An 18761-nucleotide genomic window follows, 5' to 3' on the forward strand; every position below is an offset into this window, starting at 1 on the left:
TTTCTTTCGTCTGTTTCCTTGCGCTACCTCGCAAACGCGGGAGACAGCGACAAAGCAAAATGAATAAATAAATAAATAGAACCCTATCTATAGCCCACGCCTCGCATCCATATAACATTGTTGGAACCACTATTCCTTTAAACATACCCATTTTTGCTTTCCGAGATGATATTCTCGACTTCCACACATTCTTCAACGCTCCCAGAACTTTCGCCCCCTCCCCATCCTTGTGACTCACTTCCGCTTCCATGGTTCCATCCGCTGCCAGATCCACTTCCACATATCTAAAACACTTCACTTCCTCCAGTTTTTCTCCATTCAAACTCACCTCCCAGTTGACTCATCCCTCAACCCTACTGTACCTAATAACGTTGCTCTTATTCACATTTACTCTTAGCTTTCTTCTTTCACACACTTTACCAAACTCAGTCACCAGCTTCTGCAGTTTCTCACCCGAATCAGCCACTAGCGTTGTATCATCAGCAAACAACAACTGACTCCCTTTCCAAGCCCTCTCATCCACAACAGACAGTATACTTGCCCCTCTTTCCAAAACTCTTGCATTCACCTCCCTAACAACCCCATCCATAAACAAATTAAACAACATGGAGATATCACACACCCCTGCCGCAAACTGACATTCATTGAGAACCAGTCACTCTCCTCTCTTCCTACTCGTAAACATGCCTTACATCCTCGATAAAAACTTCTTCACTGATTCTAGCAACTTGCCTCCCACATTATATACTCTTAATACCTTCCACATAGCATCTCTATCAACGCTATCATATGCCTTCTCCAGATCTATAAATGCTACATACATATCCATTTGTTTTTCTAAGTATTTCTCATATATATATATATATATATATATATATATATATATATATATATATATATATATATATATATATATATATATTGAGAGAGCAGAAGAGGGTGTTTTGAAGTGGTTTGGGCACATGGAGAGAATGAGTGAGGAAAGATTGACCAAGAGGATATATGTGTCGGAGGTGGAGGGAACGAGGAGAAGAGGGAGACCAAATTGGAGGTGGAAAGATGAAGCGATAAAGATTTTGTATGATCGGGGCCTGAACATGCAGGAGGGTGAAAGGAGGGCAAGGAATAGAGTGAATTGGATCGATGTGGTATACCGGGGTTGACGTGCTGTCAGTGGATTGAATCAAGGCATGTGAAGCGTCTGGGGTAAACCATGGAAAGCTGTGTAGGTATGTATATTTGAGTGTGTGGACGTATATATATACATGTGTATGGGGGGGGGGGGGTTGGGCCATTTCTTTCGTCTGTTTCCTTGCGCTACCTCGCAAACGCGGGAGACAGCGACAAAGTATAATAAATAAATGAAAATAAAAAAAAAATATATATATATATATATATATATATATATATATATATATATATATATATATATATATATATATATATTTTCAAAATATATGTATATTTTGAAAATTACAAGTGCGTGTGCGGATGTTTATGTATATACATGTGTATGTGGATGGGTTTGGCCTTTCTTCATCTGTTTCCTTATGCTACCACGCTAATGCGGGAGACAGCGACAAAGTATGATATATAATAATGATATATATATATATATATATATATATATATATATATATATATATATATATATATATATATATATATATATATATATATATATATATATATTTTTTTTTTTTTTTCAATTTTCCAAAAGAAGGAACAGAGAATTGGGCCAGGTGAGGGTATTCCCTCAAAGGCCCAGTCCTCTGTTCTTAATGCTACCTCGCTAATGCGGGAAATGGCGAATAGTTTGAAAGAAAGAAAAGAAATATATATATATATATATATATATATATATATATATAACTGAGATGACGTTGATCCAGTCAGTGCAATGATATTGACATTTAACATCATTAAACAAGGCATTTGATTCTTGTCAAACAGGAAGATCCTTAGTCTGGCCCGTAAAACTTATCACATTTTCTATATGGTTCTCTATAGATGCATCCTGCATACCTTTTTTGGTGAGTTTCTGATTAAGGTATTCAGTGAAGAGGGAGATAATGAAGAACTGACAAAGTAATATCTCGGAACAAAGATGATTGAAAAGCTTTATTATGCCACTGATGCTAACTTCATGTAGTCTCCAGATGGATAGCAAGGTCTAGATTATTATAAACATGATCATTATCATGATTTGTTCTTGAATATAAAGGTATAATTCTAATCTATCTGGTATGTCCAGGATTTGTTAGATGTTTTATGGCATCCATTCTCTGGTATTTATGATTAATAGCGGATGATACGAAGGAAAACATTTTTCATAATTCTAAAGCACATTCCAAACGTAAACGGCAATGATAGAGGTGTTTGCAACTTTTTTTTTATCAAAGCACAATACATTCCTTGTCAGTCTAGTGACTAGCATGTATGTCTACCAGCTCACTAACTTCTGAATTGGTCTTTATTATCATCATATAAAACCCAATATCATGAGCACAATTTCCACGTGATCACTCTATGCTCTCGTCCACACGACAGCCGAGTTCCATGTGGTGTGCCTTGCTGTCATATTATTGTTATCATCTATCATGATTACAAAGTCAACTTGCCTTTCATGCACCAAGACACTCTGCTCACAAGACATTCACTGGTGGGGTCATTTAAGACGTCCGCTGCTTCCCATTGCAAAACTTTATACTCAGTAAATTATGTAAACATTCTACTCGCGCAGAACGCTTATTAAGCTGCTTCAGGACAGGTGCTATGAGACTAATGCAAATGGGTACCTTATGAACTCTGCTGAGCCTTATAGTCGGTCTTCAGGGCAGGTTTGTGACAGCGATTTGATGAAGAGTAAGACGTCCTCGGAGATTTTCAGTTTCTGAAGCTTCATAGGAATGCTGTGTTATAGCCTGTCGAAGGCAAAACTTTAGTTAAACGGAGAATCATAGCTGTGCACCTCTTATGATTCGTAGTCAGTCTTTCTTAATCTCTCTCCCGCTACTAGATTAGCACTGCCTCATGATGTGGGTAAAGACACAGTTCTTCCATATCGTTCAATCAACATTTAACGGTAATTTTCATGAGCCAGGGGGCATCAGTGTACCCTGCTTGTCGCAGATAATTATGTCTGAAATTCTTGGCTAGTTACTTTTGTGGCCATTAAGTCACTCAGAAGGTCAGGGCTCGTTAACATCTCAGACTAATTAGTGAAGACGAGAAAAAGCTATCAACTGCCTCTTCAGAAAGGGACAAAGCTCCGTGGACATAATTGGAAAACAGAGTTAAGAATCTATACAAAGATATTTAGCGGCTCTTACTCAGGTGACAATTTTAAGAGAGATTCTTCCGTTCAATGTAAAGCGAAATATACCAAGACAACATTATGCATGTAGGACTGATCAGTATTGATGCCATCCGTCTCCACGAGTACTTTTACCTTCCAAGACCAACCGTCTTCACTTTCCAACCGTTACTATAGATAGGGTACTTGACTCGCCAGGTTAGGGGGTAATGGGAGGTGCGAAATGATGGGTGAGAGTTCGAAGGACTGACCACCCAACCGTGACTGTGGGTAGTGTATGATATTGGTGAGAGCAAGGAGTGAGCGAATGGTGGCATGGGATGATAGGAGGGAGGGATGGGAAGGGGTATTGTGACAAAGCACTTATACGTATTATGGAGTAATGACAGATTATCAACCGAAGTAAAAAGCAAAGGATAAAGTTTGTATTAAGAGAGAGAGAGAGAGAGAGAGAGAGAGAGAGAGAGAGAGAGAGAGAGAGAGAGAGAGAGAGAGAGAGAGAGAGAGAGAGAGAGAGAGAGAGAGAGAGAGAGAGAGAGAGAGAGAGAGAGAGATTTGAGTGACTGGCGTGGAGGTGTGAGAAAAGAGTATGATAATCACAATTGTATTTTTGTTCTCATTGTTTACAGGTTGTTAGGGAATTTGTTTTCACCCGAGGGTTTTGATATGAATAAATAGCTGTTGCACGTGTCTTTGGTGAAGTTGGTTGTATACAGACAAATGTTTGACTTAAAGATATGCCTTCTCCTGACCTCACTGATTCAGCTGGAGGCTGTGGCAAACATCTGCTGCAGTGGTGAAATGGTTTTCATCCTGTGTTTCAACTTGGCTGAGCGGTGCTTAGTCCAGTGTAAAGCAAAGTCCAGCTGAATGTGGAAAGTTGAATACAGATTTATGCTTTTGCTAACAGGGTCAGATGAAACGCGAGCAACGTCGTTCATCATTCAGAAAAATAATGAGCCCGGAGGAGTGATAGAAATGGTTGATCTTATCTCACTCAGAGTTGATCATGAAGTTAAGGATATGTTTGAGAAGAGTAATGTAGATATGGTGAGAAACCAGTGAGAATAAGAAAAATAAGTGCTATATAGGAGGTGATGGAGAGACGAGAGTATCACAGTGGGTAGAGCGAGGGAAGATGACTGACTATTCATGAGGAGGATGCATATAACAAATGTGAGAGATTATAACCTGATTTCCTCTAGATCACCTTACCTCACTGTGAAGGTAGAAAAAATGTGGGTTCTGGTGCTGGGTGTATAACAGCAAATGACCGGAAGAGTGTATAAAGTGAGACTTTCTGTGTAGTTCCACTGAAGTGTTTCACAGAGTGAGTGTTGGAGATGATTGTTGCAGTGAGTGACGTGACCAAACTGTTTCTAGAGGTTGTTGGTAAAATATCACTACCATGGTTGGGTTGGGCTTCGGAGAGAGAAATGTAGATAGAGTTTCTTGAATCTATGCGCAAAATAGATTTCAAGATCCATTGATACCTTTATCATTGAAAAACCAATCCATACTAACAAATAGTACGAGGTCCATAAAAGATGCATGAATTTCTATATAAAATCGTGGACAGGAGAGTGAAGAAGTAGGTAACCGACACTAGTGACAAGAGGTTTCAGCGAGAATTGTCAGATGGTGTAGTGTGTCGCAGCTGGAGTGAGTGGTGAAGCGGAGAGCGGTGGTGAAGAATTGCGGGTGTGAACAGTGAGGAAGAGAGAGCTAAAGGAGTGAGGACAAAAAGATGTTACGGTGTAAGGGTGAATAACACATAGAATATGGGTGAATGAATATGTACGTCTAAAGAATTAAAGGCAGTACTGTTGTTTTAACAGAGGATTCATGTGAGTGAAAATTGACAGGTTGTAGATAAGAGGAATGACATTGTGGAGTATGAAGGTTCAGAAATGTAATCAGAGAGAGAAGCCAGAAAGGCATCAAGTTATTTTGCAACATGAAGAAATATGATACATTCAGAAAGGAGTAAAAAAGCGCAGAATAAAGACGCAGATGAAAATAACTTTACCATGGAGTAGGATGAAATTTAATGAGGAGATTTCATACTAATTCTATCGTAGACATATTCTGCGCAAGAGCATAACGTCCACCGTATCTGTCAGTAGCATTTGCCATTCCCAAGCAGATCCCAGGGCATCTAGTAACCAAACCAAACGCTGCTTAACTTCTCTTATCGAATAAGAATGGCAGATTGCCATCAGTGACAGAGAAGGATTGTAGGAGATGCAGAGAGTACTCTGAAGAGTTGGTGGACGCCTCTGACATAAAGATATATGATATCTCTGCTGGGTCGAAGTGGTGCTAGAATGCGAAGTAGGGAGCATATCCAAGGTTGAATTAACTATAAGGTAATACCGAAAGGGCTAAGGAAGGAGAAGTATGGAAAGGCACCTTGAGTAGTAACAATATAAAGGTTAGAGTAGCACACAAGCGTTTTCACTAAAAGCGTGTGAGGACATGAAGTGAGTATAGGTTGCAGAAGAACTGCAGAAAATGAATAATGCATATTCGTAAAGCAAAGAATAAATGTTAGAAGAGTGACAAGGTATAAAAGCAAAATGCAAAAGAAAAATAAATGTAGAGATATCAAAACTGAAGTAGAACGGAGGGAGGTGGAGTAGAAAGGGATGTAAGTATGAAAAATTGAGTACTGGGAGGTATGCAAGGATAGAAAGAAGGATGGATGAGACTGGATGCGCCATCAACAGGGTCTTTCCTGATACAGACAGACAGGTAATCTCCTAAGCAGGAGGTGAGTGACGGAGGCAGTAGATTCAGGTAAGAGAATTTTGTGCTGATCTCCTTATACGTATGTCGACCCTTCTCTCTTTTACCATAGCAAATGCCGTTTATATTTATGTGGTATCCATAGTAGACACATATCTGTACGGATGTATATCCATTAGGATACATAGTTACATAATCCCAGTCATTGTCATGAAAACACTTAAAACACTCCTTCTACGGCTTACACAGCAACATTTACTGATACATCTCACACCCAGAATGTGGAACTCATTCCCCCCCCCCCCCCCTCTCTCTCTCTCTCTCCTAGGTCGTCTGTTATTTAGGAAATCTAGACTTGAGCGTCACGTCGACTTATATATCAGGCTCCTGAAGGAGGTGTCCTCGTCCTCCTCCACACAACGACTTGTGAGACCTAAACATCTTGGTCTCTGCGCCGCTGCCAGACACATGTGAACCTCCAGCCAAATATCGGAGAATATTTTCTCCCCAGAGAGAATGTTTTGCCCCCTGAGAGTGGAAGTGAAAAAAGTAAAAAAACTGTGAAACTAAATATACTTTTTTATATTTTTGTTGAAAAGTGATTGACTCAACTGAGGCGTAAATTATAAATAATTCATAGAATTTAACTTTTTACATTACTCTTCGAAAAGCACAGATATATGGGTTTTTTCTTTTGAAGAGTAGAATTGGACAGAAAATATGTACACAACAGTAGATATATATACGAGTTGCTTGATGGACGCATGGCTGAATATAGGTACACATAGACAGATAGGTAGGCAGGTAGTGGAGTGTGTGCGTAAGAGGGAGATACATATGTAGAGAGAGAGAGAGAGAGAGAGAGAGAGAGAGAGAGAGAGAGAGAGAGAGAGAGAGAGAGAGAGAGAGAGAGAGAGTGGGGTAGGGGGGTGAGGAGAAGGATCAAGGAGTAACGTTGAACTGCTGGTCAGGCAGGCGGCAGGACTGGCCCGGAAAATATCCAATTTACCAGAGAGCCGAGAAATGCGCGAAGGAGCCTAGATGGAGGTGTGAGGAAGAATGGCTGGAGGGATGAGGGAGGAGGGATGGAGGAAGGAGGGAGGCGAAGATGAAGGGAGGAGGGATGAAGGAAGGAGGGAAGCGAAGATGAAGGGAGGAGAGATGAAGGAAGGAGGAGGGAGAAGATGAAGGGAGGGGGGATGGAAGGAGGAGGGAGGAGAAGATGAAGGGAGGAGGGAGGAGAAGATGAAGGGAGGAAGGAGGAGAAGATGAAGGTAGGAGGGATAGAAGAAGGAGGGAGGAGAAGATGAAGGAAGGAGGGATGGAGGGATGAGAGAGATAGAAGGGTGAGGAGGAGGGGAGGAGGAGTTAGGGAAGAGGGATGGAAAGGTAAGGGAGGACGACGGATGGATGGTGAGGGGGGAGAGAGGTGAGTGGTGATGGAGGAGAGCTGGAGGCGTGAGGGAGGTAGTGTGAGGGGGAGAAGGAGAGACAAAATACACTTTTTCCCGCCATCGATGTAGAGTCACTAATCAGCTGATTGTGGCTCAACTGCTTCAGTTTAGTGACCAATAAACTCTCTTTACACCAGTTGTTTTCAGCTTGGCATAGTATTGGCAGTTTCCCGTATTGCTCCAGGATTTTCGTTTGCATATTTAGCGATTTTTGGTGTTCTAGATGCTTTTGTGCGAGCTTATTTGAGTGCTTGCTTTCCTATGTTTGTGTGCGTGTTTGTGTGTATGTGTGTGTGTGTGTGTGTGTGTGTGTGTGTGTGTGTGTGTGTGTGTGTGTGTGTGTGTGTGTGTGAGCATCTTTGTAAATATGTGTACGTGTACATGTTGCCTTTTGATATGTGTTTCTGCTTTTGGTTATAAGAATATGTATGTCTGTTTCCTAGGATGTATGTGCACGCTCTGCTAAACTCGGCTCAGCCTCAGCGGCCATCATAGTCAGCATGTTAAGAGGTAAAAGCTGCAGTTAAGGCACGATGATGACTAAAGTTTTCAGTGGTTCTAATGTGTGCTGGGAGGGCGTGTAGTAATGCTAGTTCTTTGAAATGTGTTCAAGGACAAAAATATGAATACACGGGTACATCATACTGGCAAAGTTTACATTAAATGTTGATAATGCAAACTTTGGCCCCCCTGAGGAGCATTTTCGTCCTCATGGGTCAAACTTATCAAAGAATACGGACATTAGGGATAGTGGCAATATAAGTGCAATTTCACAAACGCAATGCTGTGTCTGGATATGATTAATGTGTTTAATGAGAGTTGCAAATATATTCTGGCGAGGAAGTTTATGTCGAGATCTGTACCGTCAAGAATGAAAGGATATGATGGAGGAAAAAGATACTGAGAGAGAGAGAGAGAGAGAGAGAGAGAGAGAGAGAGAGAGAGAGAGAGAGAGAGAGAGAGAGAGAGAGAGAGAGAGAGAGAGAGAGAGAGAGAGAGAGAGAGAGAGAGAGAGAGAGAGAGAGAGAGAGAGAGAGAGAGAGAGAGAGAGAGAGAGAGAGAGAGAGAGAGAGAGAGAGGACGTCATGAATGTCTGCTGTGGAGAGAGGCATAGCTGGCAGTGTTGTATAACAGTGTCAGTGCAGAATGTGTGAAGCACATTTCATATGCTTGAAGGCTGCCCGCTTACTTCACAACACAATAAAGTCAGGCGCCGAAGACAGACAGAGAATCGACAAGCATGACTATGTACAGCTGGAATTGATTTCATTGCTGTGGCAAAAACGATTGGGATAGAGTAAGAACATCATGTCATGCGAGCAAATCACTGGACAGCTCCCGAATTAGTGATTAAGGGATGGGGAGAGACAGGTAGTGCAAAACTTGACAAGAAACGTTGGTATGGAACTTGTTTTCCTTCCAAGTTCACATGAAGAAACTTATGCAGTTCTGTTATTCTAATCACTAACTACCAGCAAGTCCTCAGCTTCAACCGTTCGATTAAATTCTAGGTGAAAACAGTGAACCCAAGCGCTGGTGCTCTTCCCGTGAACTGTGCCAAAGTTACCTCGTAGAGGGTGTATAATTCTAGTCAGGCTACTTCTTCATTTGTCATGAAGAAATCTATTGGTTTGGTTATCTAATACTGGCTTAATATTGGGAGGAATTTAGATGTATCATGTTCCGTACATTAATGGTGATTTTCTTTTTGTCAATTGAACACTAAGATACTAGTGCATTGTATATTTAAAAGAATATATCAAACAACATATGCCGAAGACTTGTGCTACTGTTGTGTATACAAATATGCTTCAAGTTTCTTTATCGTTGAGCATGACAGATGTGACCATTGACTTACACTGTGTCTCTCATGAACTAAATGGCAGTGCTTTAAACTGTAAGTGTCCGTCCATATAACCAGTGCAAAGAATGTTACTTTCCCATGAGCGTTGCCTGAGAACAGACTTCGAAGAATCTTGTCGAGTGATACGTACATCAGTGTCTTGAACACTGTGCTGTAAAGTGTAGTAACTTCCATAAGTGCAGTCATACCTATTTGTACTGCACTGAGAGGGAGTTTCACTCACGAGGGTCTTTGTGTAAGTAGGTGTACAAGTGTGGTTGAGCATGCCAATGTAGTGTGGTAAAGGATATAATTGATATTACTTATTTATGCGATTTGATTTTGTTACATCGTTTTCTATTGGCTCACTTGCGTCATTTGGTGAAGTACTGACAGATTCCTGCCCTCCGGACCCTTTTCTCCCTGCTCCTCCAGATGGTTCCCAGATACTCCCTCGCCAGCTCCACCACGCACTCCTGGCCATCACATCCTGGCGAAAACACCCTCAATGTCGAAAGGGCATTGTTAGGTGATAAATCCACTCCCCAATTTTCCTTCTTCATTCCTCCTATATTGTCGACACAACTTTCTTGTTACAAAATAAAAGAAAATTCCTGAAAACAGCTTACCCAGCAGCCAGCACTTTTACACTACTAGGGAAATAGGTGCACTATTGGCAGCTATGTGTGGAGTTAGATATCTTGTGTCTGGCAATTTCGGCGTGTCAGAAGGCAGACAGGTTGAAGACAAGGATTCCTTTTTGTAGCATAGGTAATAAATCTTAAACATTAGAGATAAAGTAAAAAAATTTTCTCCCTCCCTGAAAGGTGTGGATATGTTATTTCCTAAAAAATCTGTGTATGTTATAGTCAAGTATCAAACATGCATGCTATGAAGTTATCTCTGCAGACATTTCTTGTCACAAGTAAATTTACATAAAGGATACAACAACTACCAACGTAACCAATCAAATGAATTATCCACAAGTAATCCAAGGATGAGATGTACTCCTGGTTAAGAGTGTTCCTATATCATATTGCTTACTTTCGTCGACTTGATTATTTGCTTAGATTTTATCAATTTCCCATTTTTTGCAATGTCATGACGGAGAGAGAGAGAGAGAGAGAGAGAGAGAGAGAGAGAGAGAGAGAGAGAGAGAGAGAGAGAGAGAGAGAGAGAGAGAGAGAGAGAGAGCTGTAGTATTAATAAGGACGTTAATAGTATATGACATGGCTTGAAAAGAATGCGCTAAGTTATGCTCATTATTCAGTAATTAACCTGTAAGGTCAAAACTTTCGGTGAATATTTTCTTCTGATATGAACTTTTGAATGAAAAACTTTCCATTTATCAATAAATAACAGATTCATGATTCCATCTGATTCCTAATCGATTATACGTTAGAAAAATCATCAATTTCTTTCGTTAAAAACTCTAAGTAGCATATTTTGTAAATAAAGTGACTTAAACATTTAAAACATTAAGTCTGAATCTTCACTGACTGGCCCCTGGGCTAGCAAGGCTCTGTTCCCACAGTCCTAACTCACATATGATAAATCTTTTACATTTAACGATGACTGTCGAAGGTAGAGGGTCCAGCGGTGGAAATGAGTGTCAGAATGATATCTGGGGTATCATTGGAAGAGTTACTTTATTGAAAATCAAGGACGAGGAAGTGTAAGAAGCCAACGATAGGTCGGGAGGCAAGAAAGCGGAAAAGCTTGTCTTAGAGATGGAGCTGAGATAACGCAAGGTACGAAACTTTGGAAGAAACGAGAAAGTATAAGGTAGAAGTACTGTTCTGGGAACATATATGGGAATGGGGAAAACTAGTGATCAGGCGGAGGATAAGAGATAGGGAAAACTGAGAGTAAGAAGACAAGAAAGAGGAAGAACAGATATAATAAAAAAAGGAAAAGAAAAAAAAAGCATGTATTAGGGAAAAACCCAAGAGAGTAGGGACTTTGGTGTGCAGGAAAAGAAATAGGAAAGAGGGAAAGAGTCTAGTACCTGGGAGAGGGATGAATCAGTGGCAGAACCAAGTCTTAAGGAGGAAGAAAAGACCAGGGAAGAGGCTTGTTTTTATGAGCAATACAAGATGAGTGAAGTTGCTTTGAGGAAGGCAGGAGGAGGAAAGAGTTCACTGTTAAAGGGAAAGACAAGGAAAGGTAAAAGTCTTAGTCTGGAAAGGAGGATGAGAGCAGAAGTTGGTGCGTGGAGAAGAAGAGAGAGGAAGCTCCTTCCTCTGGGGATGAGATAGAGGACGTGCTTCAGACTGGAGTTTGTGGTGGTAGATGAAGACGTTGGTGAGAGCTTATAATGAGAGAAGGGCGAAAAGGTGAAAGACTTTTTGTGTTGGGTTGACGGGTGACACAGGTGATAAACCTGGGTTGGATTTCAACCATTTTTTCAAGTAATGTATGTGGTGTTCTTGTATTGTTTCCTGATGATACTTTGTGTGCATATTATGGTCTGTCCGTAAGTCTGTGTCCGAACTGTTCCTATTTGTAGCCTTAGTTTTATATGTGTCATGTTTCTTGTATATACCTTTACACGCTACCATGCTCTGGTTCTACTGTTTCCAGCAAACTACCCTCCACGAGTTACCTCACCCTGCTCTCATATGCATCTCTATCTTGTCTTCGTACATATGCCTCTCCGGTCTTGACGTGGTTGCGTTTGTGGGGTACCTTAATAGCGTATCTACTGTATGCCACCCTGGCAACAGCAAGCCGTTCTCTATGAGGTACCTCAGTAATCCTGGACCTAACATACTGCCCTCTGTAGGAGAACGCCACGCACTACCTTTCAAGGTATAACTATACATTTTTCCTTTCCGTAAGTTTACACACTTCCAAATGTTTCGTCTTCATCACACCTCTATGTGTTGTCATTTATATCCAAGAAGAAATCTATGTAAGATGTTCTTCCTTGTTGATATTGATCTGGAAGAATAATCATTATGGAGGACCGGGAGGTTAAAAGGGAAGGGGAAAATAGGAGAGCAAGATTATGTGATGAATTGGGATCGGAACTGTGAAAGTATTTATAACCTTTTTATCTTCGACATTTTGTCTTGGGAGTTAGGCATGTTAGGATTATGTTATCCCCAAAGCATTGATTAATCTGCTTAACTGTTAACTAAGAATGTGACGCGAAATCACATATCAACCAACACAGAGCGGTGATGGTTGTTACCTTTCTCCTTTCTTATACTTTTTTGCCTTCTTTCTGTCTTCCTCTCTGCCTCCTTCCCTCCTACTACCCCTCCTCACTAAGACCACATTCACCGTCACTCACACTGTCAACATTATCTCTCGTATTACTTGGCTTCCTCTCTCCTGTGGGAAAGGAAGAGATGTCAGCTATAGATAAAAGAATCTTGAAGAGTTGTGAGAATCTTCCAAGTCGTCTATCAAGCCTGAGTGACTGTAACGCTAACGGATCCAACTCTTTCCAAAGAGATTATAAACTCCTTTATCCTTATCATGAAACTTGTTTTTCCTTAGGTTATCAGTGCTGCGCAGTACAGTTTACCAATGGTATTAATATTACCATAAAATGATTTCTCCGATGGCCGGAAAGTAATTCTATTGTAGTGTATGGAACTGTATGAACATATTCTAAACTCTTCTAAATTGATATCAAAGAACAGCATTTATTTTTTCTGTGTTAGAGGTACCAGTCACCGAAAAACTACATATCAAAGCCAGGTCTCTAAGGAAATTATAGAGAGGATTATGAAAGGGTAAAAGAAGAGACAGGAAAAAGTACTTACGAGTTTTGGAGGAAATGAAAAACTTTTCATTTGAAATATGCCAGGTCATAGTTACTGGGAAAGACAAGAGAGGTTAGCGAGTTCCAAAGCTTCGAGGTGCAGCGAAAGAAACAGTTATCAAAACGGCCCAACTCTGAGTTGCCAATGGCTACACAATAATCATGTGACGCAGGGAGAGAGAGAGAGAGAGAGAGAGAGAGAGAGAGAGAGAGAGAGAGAGAGAGAGAGAGAGAGAGAGAGAGAGAGAGAGAGAGAGAGAGAGAGAGAGAGAGAGAGAGATCCTGACCAAATATCATTGGATATCAATACCGATATCTTTCCAAAGAATTTTCAGTTCTACAATGAAAGGGTTTCATTATATTATCAAATAGGAGTAAGAAAGTGTGAAATACACAACCACAAACTTTAAGATAATGAGGAGTAAATTGCAGCCAGAAATAACACGAAATAAGAGGTGGTATAGCATTTCAGGAATAGTGTTTGACTGATCTTGTATCTCCTGAAGTATAGTGACCAATGGAAAACGCATCGTGTCGAATAAATATGAAAATATTAAACTGACGATCTGAAAGCGCTTGTAATTCGCTGATGTCAGAAGTAAGCCCTTTGAATTCCTAATGTCGAATATGCCTATCATTTTTTCTTTGATTCATGTAAAATAAAGCCAGACACAAATAATTTACAAAAGAAAATACGTAAACTGGCAAATCATAATTATCTACAGAATACTGAAAACTGGCAGTAAAAAAAAAATTGCACTGCGAGTCCATACAGTTGGGAACATTGCATTGCGAGACAAAACACTTATCCTTGCTCATTAAAAACACTGACATGTACCCATGTACTTTAACCGTCACTTATCATCGTTTTATAAAACTTTATAATCAACTTTCATTTTCTCTGATAACGGTAAACTTTTTTAAGTTGATTTTTATATATTTAGCTATGGATATTATTCCATATATAAATTGGCTGCTTATAATGCAAACAATTCAAAGATATATATATATATATATATATATATATATATATATATATATATATATATATATATATACTTATTTATTTATCTATTCTATTTTGCTTTGTCTCTGTCTCCCGCGTTAGCGAGGTAGCGCAAGGAAACAGATGAAAGAATGGCCCAAACCACCCACATACACATGTATATACATACACGTCCACACACGCAAATATACATACCTATACATCTCAATGTACACATATAAATACACACACAGACATATACATATATACACATGTACATAATTCATACTGTCTGCCTTTATTTATTCCCATCGCCACCTCCCCACACTTGGAATAACAATCCCCTTCCCCCTCATGTATGCGAGGTAGCGCTAGCAAAAGACAACAAATTCCACATTCGTTCACATTCAATCTCTAGCTGTCATGCAATAATGCACCGAAACTACAGCTCCCTTTCCACATCCAGGCCCCACAAAACTTTCCATGGTTTACCCCAGACGCTTCACATGCCCTGGTTCAATCCATTGACAGCACGTCGACCCCGGTATACCATATCGTCGTTCCAATTCACTCTATTCCTTGCACGCCTTTCACTCTCCTGCATGTTCAGGCCCCGATCACTTAAAATCTTTTTCACTCCATCCTTCCACCTCCAATTTGGTCTCCCACTTTTACTCGTTCCCTCCATCTCCAACACATATATCCTCTTGGTCAATCTTTCCTCACTCATTCACTTCATGTGCCCAAACCATTTCAAAACACCCTCTTCTGCTCTCTCAACCACACTCTTTTTATTTCCACACTTCTCTCTTACCCTTACATTACTTACTCGATCAAACCACCTCACACCACATATTGTCCTCAAACATCTCATTTCCAGCACATCCACCCTCCTGCGCACAACTCTATCCATAGCCCACGCCTCGTAACCATACAACATTGTTGGAACCACTATTCCTTCAAACATACCCATTTTTGCTTTCCGAGATAATGTTCTCGACTTCCAAACATTTTTCAAGGCTTCCAGAATTTTCGCCCCCTCCCCCACCCTATGATTCACTTCCGCTTTCATGGTTCCGTCCGCTGCCAGATCCACTCCCAGATATCTAAAACACTTTACTTCCGCCAGTTTTTCTCCATTCAAACTTACCTCTCAATTGACTTGACCCTCAAGCCTACTGTACCTAACAACCTTGCTCTTATTCACATTTACTCTCAGCTTTCTTCTTTCACATACTTTACCAAACTCAGTCACCAGCTTCTGCAGTTTCTCACATGAATCAGCCACCAGCGCTGTATCATCAGCGAACAACAACTGACTCACTTCCCAAGCTCTCTCATCCACAACAGACTGCATACTTGCCCCTCTTTCGAAAACTCTTGCATTCACCTCCCTAACAACCCCATCCATAAACAAATTAAACAACCATGGAGACATCACACACCCCTGCCGCAAACCTACATTCACTGAGAACCAATCACTTTCCTCTCTTCCTACACGTACACATGCCTTACATCCTCGATAAAAACTTTTCACTGCTTCTAACAACTTGCCTCCCACACCATATATTCTTAATACCTTCCACAGAGCATCTCTATCAACTCTATCATATGCCTTCTCCAGATCCATAAATGCTACATACAAATCAATTTGCTTTTCTAAGAATTTCTCACATACATTCTTCAAAGCAAACACATGATCCACACATCCTCTACCACTTATGAAACCACACTTCTCTTCCCCAATCTGATGCTCTCAATCAATACCCTCCCATATAATTTACCAGGAATACGCAACAAACTTATACCTCTGTAACTTGAGCACTCACTCTTATCTCCTTTGCCTTTGTACAATGGCACTATGCAAGCATTCCGCCAATCCTCAGGCACCTCACCATGAATCATACATACATTAAATAGCCCTACAAACCAGTCAACAATACAGTCACCCCCTTTTTTGATAAATTCCACTACAATACCATCCAAACCTGCTGCCTTGCCGGCTTTCATCTTCCGCAAAGCTTTTACTACCTCTTCTATGTTTACGAAATCATTTTCCCTAACCCTCTCACTTTGCATACCACCTCGACCAAAACACCCTATATCTGCCACTCTATCATCAAACACATTCAACAAACCTTCAAAATACTCACTCCATCTCCTTCTCACATCACCACTACTAGTTATCACCTCCCCATTAGCCCCCTTCACTGAAGTTCCCATTTGCTCCCTTGTCTTACGCACTTTATTTACCTCCTTCCAAAACATCTTTTTATTCTCCCTGAAATTTAATGATACTCTCTCACCCCAACTCTCATTTGCCCTCTTTTTCACCTCTTGCAACTTTCTCTGGACCTCCTGTCTCTTTCTTTTAATACCTCTCCCACTCATTTGCATTCATTCCCAGCAAAAATCGTCCAAATGCCTCTCTCTTCTCTTTCACTAATAATCTTACTTCGTCATCTCACCACTCACTACCCTTTCTAATCATCCCACCTCCAACGTTTCTCAAGCCACAAGCATCTTTTGCGCAAGCCATCACTGCTTCCCTAAATACATCCCATTCCTCCCCCACTCCCCTTACCTCCTTTGTTCTCACCTTTTTCCATTCCCTACTCAGTCTCTCCTGGTACTTCCTCACACAAGTTTCCTTCCCAAGCTCACTTACTCTCACCACTCTCTTCACCCCAACATTCTCTCTTCTTTTCTGAAAACCCATACAAATCTTCACCTTCGCCTCCACATGATAATGATCAGACATCCCTCCAGTTGCACCTCTCAGCACATTAACATCCAAAAGTCTCTCTTTCGCGCGCCTATCAATTAACACGTAATCCAATAACGCTCTCATGCCATCTCTCCTACTGTCATACGTATACTTATGTATATCTCTCTTTTTAAACCAGGTATTCCCAATCACCAGTCCTTTTTCAGCACATAAATCTACAAGCTCTTCACCATTTCCATTTGCAACACTGAACACCCCATGTATACCAATTATTCCCTCAACTGCCACATTACTCACCTTTGCATTCAAATCATCCATCACTATAACCCGGTCTTGTGCATCAAAACCGCTAACACACTCATTCAGCTGCTCCCAAAACACTTGCCTCTCATGATCTTTCTTCTCATGCCCAGGTGCATATGCACCAATAATCACCCATCTCTCTCCATCAACTTTCAGCTTTACCCATATCAATCTAGAATTTACTTTCTTACTCTCTATCACATACTCCCACAACTCCTGTTTCAGGAGTAGTGCTACTCCTTCCCTTGCTCTTGTCCCCTCACTAACCCCTGACTTTACTCCCAAGACATTCCCAAACCACTCCTCCCCTTTACCCCTGAGCTTCGTTTCACTCAGAGCCAAAACCTCCAGGTTCCTTTCCTCAAACATACTACCTATCTCTCCTTTTTTCTCATCTTGGTTACATCCACACACATTTCGACACCCCAATCTGAGCCTTCGAGGAGGATGAACACTCCTCGCCTGACTCCTTCTTCTGTTTCCCCGTTTAGAAAGTTAAAATACAAGGAGGGGAGGGTTTCTGGCCCCCCGCTCCCGTCCCCTTTAGTCGCCTTCTGCGACACGTGAGGAATGCGTGGGAAGTATTCTATATATATATATATATATATATATATATATATATATATATATATATATATATATATATATATATATATATATATATATATATATATATATATATATATATTATCCCTGGGGATAGGGGATTAAGAATACTTCCCACGTATTCCCTGCGTGTCGTAGAAGGCGACTAAAAGGGGAGGGAGCGGGGGGGCTGGAAATCCTCCCCTCTCGTTTTATTTTTTAATTTTCCAAGGGAAGGAACAGAGGGGGCCAGGTGTGGATATTCCAAAAAAGGCCCAGTCCTCTGTTCTTGGCGCTACCTCGCTAACGCGGGAAATGGCGAATGGCTTGAAAAGAAAAAAAGAATATATATATATATATATATATATATATATATATATATATATATATATATATATATATATATATATATATATTATTTTTTCCTATTATTTTTATTTTGCTTTGTCGCTGTCTCCCGCGTTTGCGAGGTAGCGCAGGGAAAGAGACGAAAGAAAATGGCCCAACCCACCCCCATACACATGTATATACATACACGTCCACACACGCAAATGTACATACCTATACATCTCAATGCACACATATATATACACACAGACATATACATATATACACATGTACATAATTCATACTGTCTGCCTTTTTTTATTCCCATCGCCACCTCGCCACACATGGAATAACATCCCCCTCCCCCCTCATGTGTGCGAGGTAGCGCTAGGAAAAGACAACAAAGGCCACATTCGTTCACACTCAGTCTCTAGCTGTCATGTAATAATGCACAGAAACCACAGCTCCCTTTCCACATCCAGGCCCCAAAGAACTTTCCATGGTTTACCCCAGACGCTTCACATGCCCTGATTCAATCCATTGACAGCACGTCGACCCCGGTATACCACATCGATCCAATTCACTCCATTCCTTGCCCGCCTTTCACCCTCCTGCATGTTCAGGCCCCGATCACTCAAAATCTTTTTCACTCCATCTTTCCACCTCCAATTTGGTCTCCCAAAGTATGAAGCTAGAG

Source organism: Panulirus ornatus, chromosome 4 (assembly GCF_036320965.1).
Source record: "Panulirus ornatus isolate Po-2019 chromosome 4, ASM3632096v1, whole genome shotgun sequence".
Classification (NCBI taxonomy): domain Eukaryota; kingdom Metazoa; phylum Arthropoda; class Malacostraca; order Decapoda; family Palinuridae; genus Panulirus; species Panulirus ornatus.